We start from the raw sequence: 14,028 nt of genomic DNA, 5'->3' as shown, positions 1-14,028 counted from the left end.
TTTTAAATAACAATGATTTTGTGTTCGGCTGAATGATAACGTTTCCTCTGGCTTTCTGTTGAATTTGGAATTATTCTGGTGTAACAAGACATTAAAAAAATATATATATTTTATCAATTATGTCATTGAAGGTATTTTGAGTGTATTTCAAGTTGAATATCGTTAGCATCATAGCATAATTGCCTAAATCATATTGACTCTACACTACATCTACTCTAGTCTACATCTACTCTACTCTACATCTACTTTACAGAATTCTATTGTAGAATAGAGTAGATGTAGAGTAAAAGTAGAGTAGAGTAAATATGATTTAGGCAATTATGCTATGAGGCTAACAATATCATATTTCAGCAACAGATGACAGCAAGGCCATCAGGAGACCTGCGTTTCCCATCACCAAGACAACCAAGATGGAGTACTTGAAGAAGGACCCCTGAAACACCAAGTAAGGTAGAAGTTAGGAAGTTCTCAAAACTTATATTAAGCCAAGTACTGACCAAGCATGCATTTTGCACAGGCCGTGGTTGAGAATATCAGGTCACAACTTTCGTAATAATTTTCTTACCAATTTGTTTGTTATGAGATTTTTTTTTAATGTGATAAATCAACTGTTACGGTTTTGAATGTCCAGTGCATTCATTCAAATAATGACTCATTATTCATTTAGGCAATGTTAAGGTTATGTGGCATGCACGGCATCTACTCCTGGAGATCCAGAGGACCCGGCTGTAAAAATTGCGATTCAGTAGAACACTTTTTGTCAGGATCAGTTTACAGGCACGTTGTATACATGACAGTTTACAGAGTCTAGGCTGTGTATTAACACTGAATGTTTTTTTCCACAGCGTCCACATACAGGTTGCAGATTGTGAGCAGTTATTCACTGATTTCGACAACAAGCATTCTCCAGAATCGCTGACTCCACCTTTAATTTGTGTAAACAGTTTGCAGCGGATACCTACCCAGCGACCGCGCCCTGATTGGTCAGAGAGGATGGCCTGTGTGCCCTCTGATGCTGTGGGTGAAACAAAGTTAAAGGAGTATGCAGGTATAAGCACAATCACTCAACAGTGCTTTCAATACTTTCAATATCCCTAGTTATCATTATTCATAAAAACTAAACTCTAGCAGTAAAGCCATAACATGTCAAATGAACTGAATTCAAGTGTTCATACATGTCTTGATGTAAATATGCTTGTGCATCAGGAGGAGTATCCTACAGACAGCCATAAAAGCCACGTAGCCAATCAGAAGCTGTGTTGCCCATGGCTGGGGGAGGAGCACTGATGATTGACGCGTCCCCAGAAACATGGCTGCCACTGCACTCAACATAGAGAGAAAGCATATGAGTTTGATCAACCACGTATAAAAGAGGGAGAGGTTTTTAAGGAAATGTTTGGATTCAGATGTGGTCAAAGAGGTATTGCAATGCAGACCAACCTGCCAGGATCTCAGTGACATAGCCAAGTCCCCAGTGGGCCCAGTTAAAGATGAATCTCCTGGACAGAGATACAAAGAATGCATACACATTAAAAATAAACATTCAAACACTGAAGTATCTTCTGCGTGTACATTTAGGTATGTTTACCTGTTGGAGTCAGGTGATGGTCTGTTCACAGCCATTATTGGTTGAGCCAGGGATAATGCCAAGACACAGCAGCCTAGGTATGGATGGGCACCTGCATGCTACAGACACACACACGTACACAGGAATATGCACATTTTTATAATTATACGGCAATGGCAGAATTTCTCTTGAATCAATAAATATATCTAGCAAATATTGTTTATGTGATAGCATCCATACTCAACCAGTATACAGAAGTTTGTGCATTTTACCTTGCTCCAACCTTTCCTGTAGAAAAATGGGAGGCAAAATGCTACAATGGTCAGAGTAACAGTTAGCATCATCAGGCCTCGATGAACCTACACACACACACAAACACAAACACAGGAATAACAATGATGTTGAATGCTATAATTAGTACTATTATGGTGTGTGTGTGTGTGTGCGTGTGTGCGTGCGTGCGTGCGTGCGTGCGTGCGTGCGTGCGTGCGTGCGTGCGTGCGTGCGTGCGTGCGTGCGTGCGTGTGTGTGTGTGTGTGTGTGTGTGCATGCGTGAATAAATATCCACCTGGAACCAGACTTTCTGGCCGAGCAGAGTTTGATTGGGCCAATCAGGTTTATAGAAGCTGGCGATAAAGATACCAACACTTCCTGTTAGCATCCAGGCTATCAGCATTAGCGCGCCTGTAAAGGTAAAGTAAAGACAGTACAGCAGTTACTTTACTTGGCTAAATGAGGTTCCCACTATCAATTACTGTTTTTTTAAATGCAATGTAACACTGGAAAGAGTTTGATAGCCCTGTAGGCTACACATGCACACACACACACACACACACACACACACACACACACACACACACACACACACACACACACACACACGCGCGCACGCATCTTGTCGAGTATTTTTCTTCATTCTAATACTGTGTTGACTCTTGGCGGTGTGTGCATCTTTGATTGTATACAATTCAATTCAACCTTTATTCAAACTGGAGAGATCATTGAGGGGTGACTCTCATTTACAATGACATTCAGTCACACTAAACGACTCAACACACAAAGAACAATTACGCAAACACAACGTTCAATGCAAATACATCAAATACACAGCAAGCTGATAAAAAAAGAGCCGAGACCATTGAAACATTTAGACAGCCATGGCTGCAATGGACATGACGTGGCTGAAAGTACGTTCGATATAGCCTTAGACAGTTGTCAGATTTAAGATAACATTTCTAAATTTGTAAAAGGGTATAACGTTAAAGAAATCAGAACTTAAACCTTTATAGCATATCCTTGGGTTAATCTGACTGCTACAGGTAGTTTTGTTAAATCTAAATGTAGAAATGCAAACCCACCATGGATTTTCATAATGACAGGTCCCCGGGAGCCTGTTAGGACCTCAGGGGGGCCGGTGATGTATTTTCTGTGGCTGGAGATGAGCGGCTGGCGACCATGTCTCCATATTTCACCTGGAGAAAGGATCACCAAAGAGCTGCGTGTTAGGGGGAGACACTGCAGGTTGAATAGGGTCAGATCATTAACTTATAGATATCATCATGGAACTTTACAGTTGATAACTTAAAGGTTCAGTAAGCGGAATGGTCAGTTTAGCTAACTTCCTGTCAGTGACTGCAGTTAGCAGTCCCCTCACTCGTCAATAATAAGCGTACAGCCCTGGTTTGTGTCCATTCATACATCATCATCACCAAGTAACCATTAACCAGGACGTAAGAGGAAGCCCATACTGATTTCCTAAAAGTAATTAAACCTGTACTTTATGTGTGACCATTTCCTCTTAATGACCTCCTGTTGCCCAAATAAAACTGATTGACCCATTCCAAGATTTGCTGCTGATCAAACTTTCACATGACATAATAAAGCTATTACAGATTGATAAGAACTTTAATAGGCTTCTTAGAATCAGGTTGACTGTCAGGGCCAATGGGTTCACTCTCTGTAATGACATCATGTGTGTATGAACCCTCTCACCGTACTGAGCACGTCCATCCGCCAGGAACAGAAAGTAGTCCCGGTCCAGATCGTAGCGCGCTGCTGCTTCTTCCTGATTGGACAGTTTGATCGGTCTGCTGAACCTGCACTGAATAGCTCCATCTGCCATCCGCCATGACACAGAGGAGAGACCAGACTGCAAACACACACACACACACACACACACACACACACACACACACACACACACACACACACACACACACACACACACACACACATTTGAATATGTATTCAAACATTTGTTAAAAAATTGTGGTACAAGAAAAGTATTGTTTTAATGTCAGTAATCAATAACTGGCAAAGTTCCATTCTGATATCTATAAGTTCAAAATGCTCTCCTGCAGTGCCTCGCCTTAATAAAAACTTGTTCTTTGTCTTTGTCTTATGTGAAGCTTATGTACTAAACACAAGTTTGTACCTTCATGGTTGAGGGTTGAATGCCCTTAATGGAAGTCGCTATGGAAAAAAGCCTCAGCTAAATGACATGAAATGTGAAAAACAACTGGGAGTCACCTGTGATTGGTCCTCAGGGTGTGTTCGTCCACTGACAAAGGCAGCGCTCACTGAAACCCCTTGGCCCTCCTTTACTTACATGTACACATCGTCGTTGCCCTATACACACACACACACACACACACAAACACACACACATGCATGCATGAACACAAAACAAACAAGGTATTTACTGTCATTTTCAGTGTAATAAGAGGTGCAACATGTTGGAAAATGTTTGATGCAGTGTTATGTGTTGCAGGACCTAGCTTACCATCCATGTGTCCCAAGACAGTGCAAAGGCAACGTATCCCTCCGCCGGGCCGCCCAGCTCAAAAGTCACTGACTGCAGATAAAATCAAAGAAGGTTTAAAAAGGGGAAATCATAATCTATTTAAATAAATAGGAAATAATGATTCCTACAATATCAGATTGTCTTAAACAAGACAAGCTGGAGGAACATTCTTTTTTCTGGTCCATTTGACAGTACTGTGTTCTATTCATATTAACTATATATTTCCTCATTTGTCTAACTGCATTCATGTGAAGAGAGAGTGGGAGTGACTGACAGTTACTACACATCAAATAAGGGAAAACCAGACAAACTGTTAAAGGTGCAGTGTGTAATAATGTGTATTTTGGCATCATCGTGTGTTGAAAGTTCTATATTGCAAAGCTCCGTCTCCGTCGAGAATTTACAGAGCCTACGGTGGCCTTCAAGGACAAGAAGCTATAGTTACTAAAGATGGCATCATCCACCACTGCCTCAAGTCTTTCCACAATTTCAAGTGATGAGGTGAAGATGTATTAAGTTATTTATTCTATAGTAATTCTTCTTGATCTTCGAGCAAGACGCCCACTATATAAAATAAAAAAAACGCGTAAGGACGTTAAGTTTGTCCGTTCTGTGCTACTGCAGAAACATGGCGGTGCAACCTGGTGGCTTCAGCACCCCGCTCCTATGGAGATGTAAATATAAAACGGTCATAAATAAACAACAACCTTTATTTTCAAGAGATTATACAATGATTAAAACATATTATGTTTCCATTTTCTCCAAGTCTGTAATGAAAATACCTTCTGCGCACTGCACCTTTAAGTTCCAAACAGAATTAAATGATACTGTAACATGTGCTATAAAGCAGACGACTTACTAAATGCATTGCGGTGACACAATTGGTCTCAGTTTGTATGATCAAAATGCTTCACTGAACACCATCAGCTGTACCTATCTGTACCGGTTCATTCACCAGTAGAGTCTCAAACCTGTTTGTCTGGTCCCTCTGTGGTCATGGACAGAAAGAAGCAGTGAGGATCCTCTTGTGGGTCACAGCCTGGAGGGTCCAGCAGGCAGGATTTGAACTGGCCACACCCCTCAGAGCTGAACTATAGGTGTCAGATGGGGGGTATCAGACTTACAGTTTTTTACGATTGCTAAACCACAGTGGGCACAACTGGAGCGACATGTGCAAAACTCTAACAACAGTATGCAGAGCAGCAGTTCATTCGGACCAAACTGCAGCTCGTTTTTCATTGCTTAAACACAATTTTCAAAACTCTACACACCTATCTCATGTCTTAACCACAGCCTGCACAACACTGTGGATTTCCAGCACTGCTGCCACAGAATGAACAGAATGAATGCCTAGTGCATTTCAAACACTGCAGATTGCAATTTCAACTGAAACACTATGATGTCTTGTTTTAGACGTGTTAGTGAAGTGAACATATATACAGTATAAAGGGAAATGGACCAAGGAAGACAGGTTGTTGGAGGGAGAAGAGTGGCAGTGAGAGTGTGGATGTGTGGAGGAAGACCTAGAAGACATAGAGCTGTAATGTTTGATGAAATACAGTAAGGGCTACACTGATATACCCTGTTGTGAATTATGGTCTCTCATTGAGAGAGGTAGGGTTGAGAGTGCAACCCAATGATTGCAAAAATCTAAAGTTGCATCTGTAATACGAATTTTCCAGCAAACAAACAGCTTAGAGTTGCATCCTTACAGTAAATGACAACATTACAGGAATTGATTTCTGTATTACAATTATAGAATATTAACACAGAAAAAAACTGTAAAGGGGAAGTCAGTGATTCTGGAGAACGCTTGTTGTCCAACTCACTTTGTCAGAATCAGTGAATAAGATCCCCTCACTATCCGCTACCTTGTCCATACCTTGTTTTACGCTGAATACAATTCTGGTACTAATATAGGCGATGTATGTAAACAAAGGGATTATACACTAAAGGGGGCCACCGTGGCTAGCAACATGCCCGTTTACAGAGCCTAGGCTGTGTAGTAACACTGGATTTGTATTTCTGTGCACACACACACACACACACTGTATGTACAGGTAGCGATAGTGAGGAGATATTCACTGATTTTGACAAAGTGATTTTGGCAACAAGCATTCTCAGGAATCGTTGACTTCCATTTTTTATATTTTCCAATCATTTCACATTAAAGATGGTTGATGGGACAGGGGGTCATTGGCACAATCTGTGGTCCACATGTGTTAACACCATAGATAGTATATAAAGGCCAGGACACACCGGTCTGACTACCTGAAAATGGAGTCTGCCGTTTCAGGCAGCTCCAGTCAGCCCGTCGCGGCCAAAAAAGTGCCAAGAACACACCAAGCCGACTGCTGACTTTCCGTACGCTCTGCGCTTGCGCGGGACGTAATGTCTCCATAACAGCAGGCGGCGCTAATCTGTATTGTGGCCCAAAAAAATACTGAATACTGGGACAACTCTCTAGACCATAAACATAGATAGAAATACGTATTTATATTTATGGACCATAAAGAGCACCATTTTTAGCAGAGAGTGTTGAGCATGGTGTCGAGCAGTCAACAATGGTTGATGCATGTGAGTACTCGCTGAACGAAACAAACAAACACATTAAATCAATGGCTAACTGTTGTTAGCTGTTTGTGCTACCCGCCTCACTTCCGGGTTTAACTGATTCGCTAGCCCTCCACCAATCAAATTGCTCCAACTGAAAGACTGCCCGCAGCCGATTGAACATGTTCAATCGGCTCAAAAGAAGCCCGACGACATCTACGACCGACGTCACGGCACACACCAAACAGATCCGTGTCCCCGCCCCTTCCAGACTCTCCGATGGCAATTATCGGGCCGGTGTGTCCGGGCCTTAAAAGGTTAACACTCACAGGCCCAGGCAGGATGGAGGGGGTGGTGGTGTGAACTGGAAGAGTTGTAGTGTTCTAAGGTGGGCGGGGAGTAACACCATGCTGATAGATGATTGGTCCAGGCAGCTTCACCCAAAATAAATTGTAGTGGGCCACTACAGTCGCACTGGGAAATACAATATAGCCATTAGACACACAATGTAGCAATCCAAAACAGACACATTCTTCTGTCAAAAACGAGCAAACTTTCAAATTGAAGTTGAGGATTTACTGGTGAAACTCGAACATTTTTAATTTTGTGCAAAAATTAATTTATTTCAGTAATTCAACTTTAAAGGTGAAAATAATATCTTATACGGACTCATTACATGGGAAGTGAGATATGTGAAGCCTTTATTGGTTATAATTGTGATTTTTGTGGCTTACAGTTTATAAAAACCCCAAATTCAAAATCTCAGAAAATTTGAATATTACATAAAATCAATAAAAAAAGGTTTTTAAATACAGAAATGTCGGCCCTCTAGAAAGTATAATCATGCATATGTACTAAGTACTTGGTTTGGGCCCCTTTTGCATGAATTCTTGCCTCAATGCGGCGTGGCATGGATGCTATCAGCCTGTGGCACTGCTGAGGTGTTATGGAAGCCCAGGTTGCTTTGATAGTGGCCTTCAGCTCGTCTGTATTGTTGGGTCTGGTGTGTCTCATCTTCCTCTTGACAATACTCCATAGTTTCTCTACGGGGTTCAGGTCAGGAGAGTTGTATGGCCAATCAACACAGTAATACCATGGTCAGTCAACCAGTTACCAGTGGCTTATGGTACTGTGGGCAGGTGCCAAGTCTAGATGGAAATGGAAATTGTCATCACCATAAAGCTTGTCAACAGACAGAAGCATGAAGTGCTCTAAAATCTTCTGGTAGATGGCTGTGGTGACTTTGGACTTGATAACACAGTGGACTAACAGCAGCAGATGACATGATACCTCAAATCATCACTGATCCAAATTAAATGTTGCGTTTCATTTGGAAATCAAGGTCCCACAGTCTAGAGGAAGAGTGGAGGGGCACAAAATCCAAGGGGCTTGAAGACCACTGTCAGTGATTTGAGGAACCATGTCATCTGATGCTGTTGGTCCACTGTGTTATCAAGTCCAAAGTCACCACAGCCGTCTACCAGGAGATTTTAGAGCACTTCATGCTCCTGTCTGTTGATAAGCTTTATGGAGATGATGAATTACTTTTTCCAGCTAGATTTGTCACCTGTCCACAGTGCCAAAACCACAAGTAACTGGTTGACTGACCATGGTATTACTGTGTTGATTAGCCAGACAACTATCCTGACCTGAACCCAAAAGAGAAACTATGGAGTATTGTCAAGAGGCAGATGAGACACACCAGACCCAACAATACAGACGAGCTGAAGGCCACTATCAAAGCAACCTGGGCTTCCATAACACCTCAGCAGTGCCACAGACTGATAGCATCCATGCCACGCCGCATTTAGGCAATAATTTTTGCAAAAGGGGCCCAAACGAAGTACTTAGTACATATGTATGATTATACTTTCTAGAGGGCCGACATTTCTGTATTTAAAAACCTTTTTTTATTGATTTTATGTAATATTCTAATTTTCTGAGATTTTGAATTTGGGGTTTTCATTAGCTTTAATAGCATAATAATCACAATTATAACAAATAAAGGCTTGAAATATCTCACTTTGAATGTAATGAGTCTATACAATATATTAGTTTCACCATTTAGGTTGAATTACAGAATAAATGAACTTTTGCACGATATTCTAATTTTTCGTGTACATTGTCAAAATGTTGAACAATCCCTGCATTCCAAATCTCATACTCGTTCTTTTTACTACACTACATACTAAATAGGCCAGGCAAAGTAAGGCATTTTGGGGCCAAAAATAGAATAAATTGTAAAATAATTTTTTTCAGCTCAGATCATTTCTATGAGGTGTCCAGAACAACATACTAAAAGTCCTAAGAAATCCTAGTTGAGGAAATATATCAATCCGAGATGTGTGCCAATAAGGCGAGACACCAATACATCCAAATAGGGCAATTTTTTTCCTTTAGTCCTATCAAAATGAAACTTTACACAATGAAAGTATCCATGATAATTAAAACATTTTGTATTACAAGTTTCTTTGAAAATTAATTGTAATATGCAAATGAGCTGTACACTAATCGTACACGCCCAAAATAAACCCAAATAGGCTTAATTTTTTCCTTTACTCCTACCACAATAAAACTTTACATAGTAAAAGTATACTTGAAAAGTAACTTTTTTTGTATTACAAGTTTCTTTTTAAATGAATTTGAATATGCACATGAGCTCCACACTTATTCAATATCCAATCATCGTACTGCCAATGGGTGATGGCGATGCTGCTTTTAGACTGGCCTCTAACCTGAAAAACTGCCTGGCTTACCTGCCAGGGGTATAACAGGTGCCTCTCATGAATTAGATTAACCCCTCCCCTAGATAGTGTCATTTTTTACTTTTTTCAGTGCCATTCCCTTTCCTATGCCAAATAGATGAGATGTAGAATCACAGCCTGAAATGGCATGGAGAAAGAGGAGATTGTCACACACCGTGGGACCAAGTAACTCCTTTGTCCACTTTATGCACCATACAGTGCTGCTTGAAAGTACTTGATCAGGTGGGCCAAATTGAGTGATGAAATGGACCAATGTAATGAGAGATCTTTATGGAAGAAATTGGGCGGCACTAGATAAAACACAGATAAAACCAGCCAGGTCAGTTTAGGCTCACCAAACTGAACCCATACAGGTCAGACTTGCCAAGCTTGTGTGCATTCAGATCAGCATGATGCAACAAGAGTACTAATAAGTCTGTGTCATCACCTACTGAGACTGTGTCTTTTGTTCTGGCAGAGGCAAAGGCAGTTTGGACAATGAGCACATCTGCATTGTGCTTTGCATGGTTTGTGATACACCATTTTTATCTTACAAGTTTCTTTGAAAATTAATTTTAACATGCAAATTAGCTATACACTAATCAAATATAGGCTATACCCAAAATATATTTACATATATTACATTTTTTCCTTTAAAGATCCAAGTGACTGCTGCAGATATTGCAGATATTGGTCGTATACACATTCAGTACTTTATGATTCCTCCTATACGTGAACCTATTGTGTATCAGCCACTGGCTCTGTTGCCAGCAGATAACAAAACATCAAAGCTGGATGTTTTGTGGAAGACATCCCTACTCCTTCACTCTCCAAGGCCATCGTGGTCTGGTATGATGCAGATCCTGCATCTTCTAGATGAACACCCTGGGAGAGCTTCACTAACATTACTTCCAATGATTGATCTTGATCCCAGTGATGAATCCTGCATATACTCAACATTGAGGTTTGTGGCAACTCAAGCTCTGCAGTATGATGTGACCCCTGTTCTGACGTTCGACCAACCCCTTCTGGAAAGCCTTGACCATTATAGGTTAACTTCTAATACAAATGTTTTACTTTTCATGTAGACTTTCATTGTGTAAAGTTTTAATGTGGTAGGAGTAAAGATAAAAATGAAGCCTATGCGGATATATTTTGGGTAGCCTATATTTGATTAGTGTATAGCTCATTTGCATATACAAATTCATTTTCAAAGAAACTTGTAAGACAAAAAATGGTGTATCACAAACCATGCAAAGCACGATGCAGATGTGCTCATTGTCCAAACTGCCATTGCCTCTGTCAGAACAAAAGACACAGTCTCAGTAGGTGATGACACAGACTTGTTAGTACTCTTGTTGCAAGTCTGATCTGTGGCAAGTCTGATCTATATGGGTTCAGTTTGGTGAGCCTAAACTGACCTGGCTGGTTTTATCTGTGTTTTATCTAGTGCCGCCCAATTTCTTCCATAAAGATCTCTCATTACATTGGTCCATTTCATCACTCAATTTGGCCCACCTGATCACATACTTTCAAGCAGCACTGTATGGTGCATAAAGTGGACAAAGGAGTTACTTGGTCCCACGGTGTGTGACAATCTCCTCTTTCTCCATGCCATTTCAGGCTGTGATTCTACATCTCATCTATTTGGGAAAGGAAAGGGAATGGCACTGAAAAAAGTAAAAAATTACACTTGCTAGGGGAGGGGTAATCTAATTCATGAGAGGCACCTGTTATACCCCTGGCAGGTAAGCCAGGCAGTTTTTCAGGTTAGAGGCCAGTCTAAAAGCAGCATCGCCATCACCCATTGGCAGTACGATGATTGGATATTGAATAAGTGTGGAGCTCATGTGCATATTCAAATTCATTTAAAAAGAAACTTGTAATACAAAAAAAGTTACTTTTCAAGTATACTTTTACTATGTAAAGTTTTATTGTGGTAGGAGTAAAGGAAAAAATTAAGCCTTGGGTTTATTTTGGGCGTGTACGATTAGTGTACAGCTCATTTGCATATTAAAATACATTTTCAAAGAAACTTGTAATACAAAATGTTTTAATTATCATGGATACTTTCATTGTGTAAAGTTTCATTTTGATAGGACTAAAGGAAAAAAATTGCCCTATTTGGATGTATTGGTGTCTCGCCTTATTGGCACACATTGATTGATTGATTGATTGATTGATTGATTGATTGATTGATTGATTGATTGATTGATTGATTGATTGATTGATTGATTGATTGATTGATTGATTGATTGATTCAATTTTATTTCAGACATCAAAAAAGAAAAATTAAAAGCATGAAAATACAATAAAAAAATATGTTCAAATGATTTCCCAAATAAAAATAAACAAAAAATAAACAAAAAATAAACAAATAACATATTGAATTGATATGCCTGAAAGAGTAGGAAGAAGTATAAACTTATCACACATCTCGGATTGATGAGAATTAAACATATTTCCTCAACCAGGATTTCTTAGGACTTTTAGTATGTTGTTCTGGACACCTCATAGAAATGATCTGAGCTGAAAAAAATTATTTTACAATTTATTCTATGAAAAACGCTATTTTGCCTGGACTAAAAGTACAGAAGAGTTTTAGGGCCACAGGAGAGAGAAAAAAATCAGATAAGGAAGATTTTTTTTCATTATGTCAAGAAATGTGAAGAATAAAGACGAATACTCCAAAATGCTATTGGAGTTAGTGGAGCATTTATGTATTTTCATTTTATACTACAATTGACGTGCATGTATTGGGACATACTAAATCTTTTTCTGGCATACTAAATAGAAGGAAGTATGTGATTTGGAACGCAGGGAATGTTTGAATTAGCATGTACTGTATGTAGCCTCACCGAAATGTAGTTCAATGAGTAATGCTTTTACAAAAAAGAACGCTTGCACCTTCACCAGTTAGGGTTTTTTTCCCAGAGGGCCATACTGCCAAGCGAGATGAAGGGGTTAGCGAAGTATGTTATGTTTTCACTGACTTCGATGTGGCCCTAACCTAAAAGGATTCCTTCATGGACAATGTTAGACCTATACATTCTGTAGAAGGACTATAGTGTTTTAATATAGTATTTATATAAAGGTCAATATGGTGTTTGAATCAGTTAAATGGTACAGTGTTTAAATGTGCTGAGTTGAGTTTACATTTGAGTTGCTTTACAATATCACGTTAGGTAGGCTACGCACTGAGAGAACAAGGGGTGGAACACCTTTTCTGACTGCATTCATACAACACTCTCACCCTTGATTGCAATACACACCACACCATTGTGTTTTATATGAAAAGGTTGGGTGGTCCTCTCTTAAAGAGAGACGTGATGCACATTGGCATATTTTTATATATAAAGCCCTGACCGGAAAGCTACCACTCTATTTGACAGAAGTGCAGCATATTTCAGATGGGCTTTATCAAACCCGCTCAACCTACATGCTCATGTTATATGTTCCATACGCCCGGTCTGACCTTGGTAAAACTGCCTTTAGCCACAGTGCCCCTGACTCCTGGAACAGCCTACAACATCAAATTAAAATAAATACACTCATAACTGTTAACCAATTTAAACTTATTATTTTGAATCAGCCCCACTCCACTTGTAACTGTTTTAATTTTAATTAGGCTATTGTTCTGCTTCATTCAATTGATCTGAATGTTTTAATTGTTGTTGTCTCTTTGTAAGCTTGTTGTGTATTCTCATTGTATATTGTGTATCTGTAGCCCCTTTTACACAGAGATTGCGGCATATTGACGGAACAACATCACTCCAAAATGCCGGCTTTGCTTGCTTCTGTGTTATTTACACAGAAGCAAGCAACGCCGGCCTGCTGGCGCATCAGTAGTCCCTTTTACACAGCGTTCCGGAATGAAAGAGGTGCTTATAAACAGCGTCAAGTGTGACTTAAACATTTAGCGCCGCGCCGGTCAGCTGCTTTACAACAACAACAATGGCCGGTGAATTGAGAGCAGAAGTGCTGGAGCTTGCAGTAAGAGGGCCGTATTTTACTGTCCCCACGATGTGCCGGTTGATCTCGCTACGCGCTGAGTCCAACATCACTGGGACTGTTAACCAAACTGACAAAAATCACTCCGCTGCTCACTGCTTCACCTCTGTGTCTGTCTGTGTCTGTCTGTGTCTTTGTGTTTGTGTGACAGGTTGGCTGTGAGCGAGTCTCTTTGTAAGGGCAGCGATCTGCCAATCAGACACACATACACACAGTGTGTGAAGTCACGTTACTGAAGACAGAAATAAAGTGTGGATATACACTCAGACTTAGGATAATAATAGCGGTGGCGATCCGGTCGCAGCCTAGCTTAGCCTAGCTTTCCCATTGTACAACTTCCCTTGGGCAGA

The 14,028-nt window shown here is 40.2% G+C and overlaps 1 pseudogene across 1 annotated transcript in view; it reads right to left on the bottom strand.

Moving 5' to 3' along the window:
• Nucleotides 1-340: 340 nt before the first annotated feature.
• Nucleotides 341-14,028, bottom strand: part of LOC307256052 (putative ferric-chelate reductase 1) — a 16,096-nt pseudogene continuing 2,408 nt past the window's right edge. The window contains exons 4-16 of the transcript in view: nt 7,253-7,397; nt 5,342-5,461; nt 4,350-4,421; nt 4,097-4,195; nt 3,560-3,716; nt 2,926-3,039; nt 2,136-2,251; nt 1,840-1,926; nt 1,589-1,686; nt 1,441-1,499; nt 1,176-1,319; nt 963-1,015; nt 341-433 (exon numbers count right to left, since the gene is read on the bottom strand). The product of the transcript in view is annotated as a putative ferric-chelate reductase 1 (transcript). The remainder of the gene's footprint in view (nt 434-962; nt 1,016-1,175; nt 1,320-1,440; nt 1,500-1,588; nt 1,687-1,839; nt 1,927-2,135; nt 2,252-2,925; nt 3,040-3,559; nt 3,717-4,096; nt 4,196-4,349; nt 4,422-5,341; nt 5,462-7,252; nt 7,398-14,028) is intronic.

The sequence above is a fragment of the Ammodytes marinus genome (assembly GCF_949987685.1).
Source record: "Ammodytes marinus genome assembly, chromosome: 9".
In the NCBI taxonomy this organism is placed as follows: domain Eukaryota; kingdom Metazoa; phylum Chordata; class Actinopteri; order Uranoscopiformes; family Ammodytidae; genus Ammodytes; species Ammodytes marinus.
Note: the sequence above shows the minus strand (reverse complement) of the source record. Positions and strands in the feature narration are given on the sequence as shown.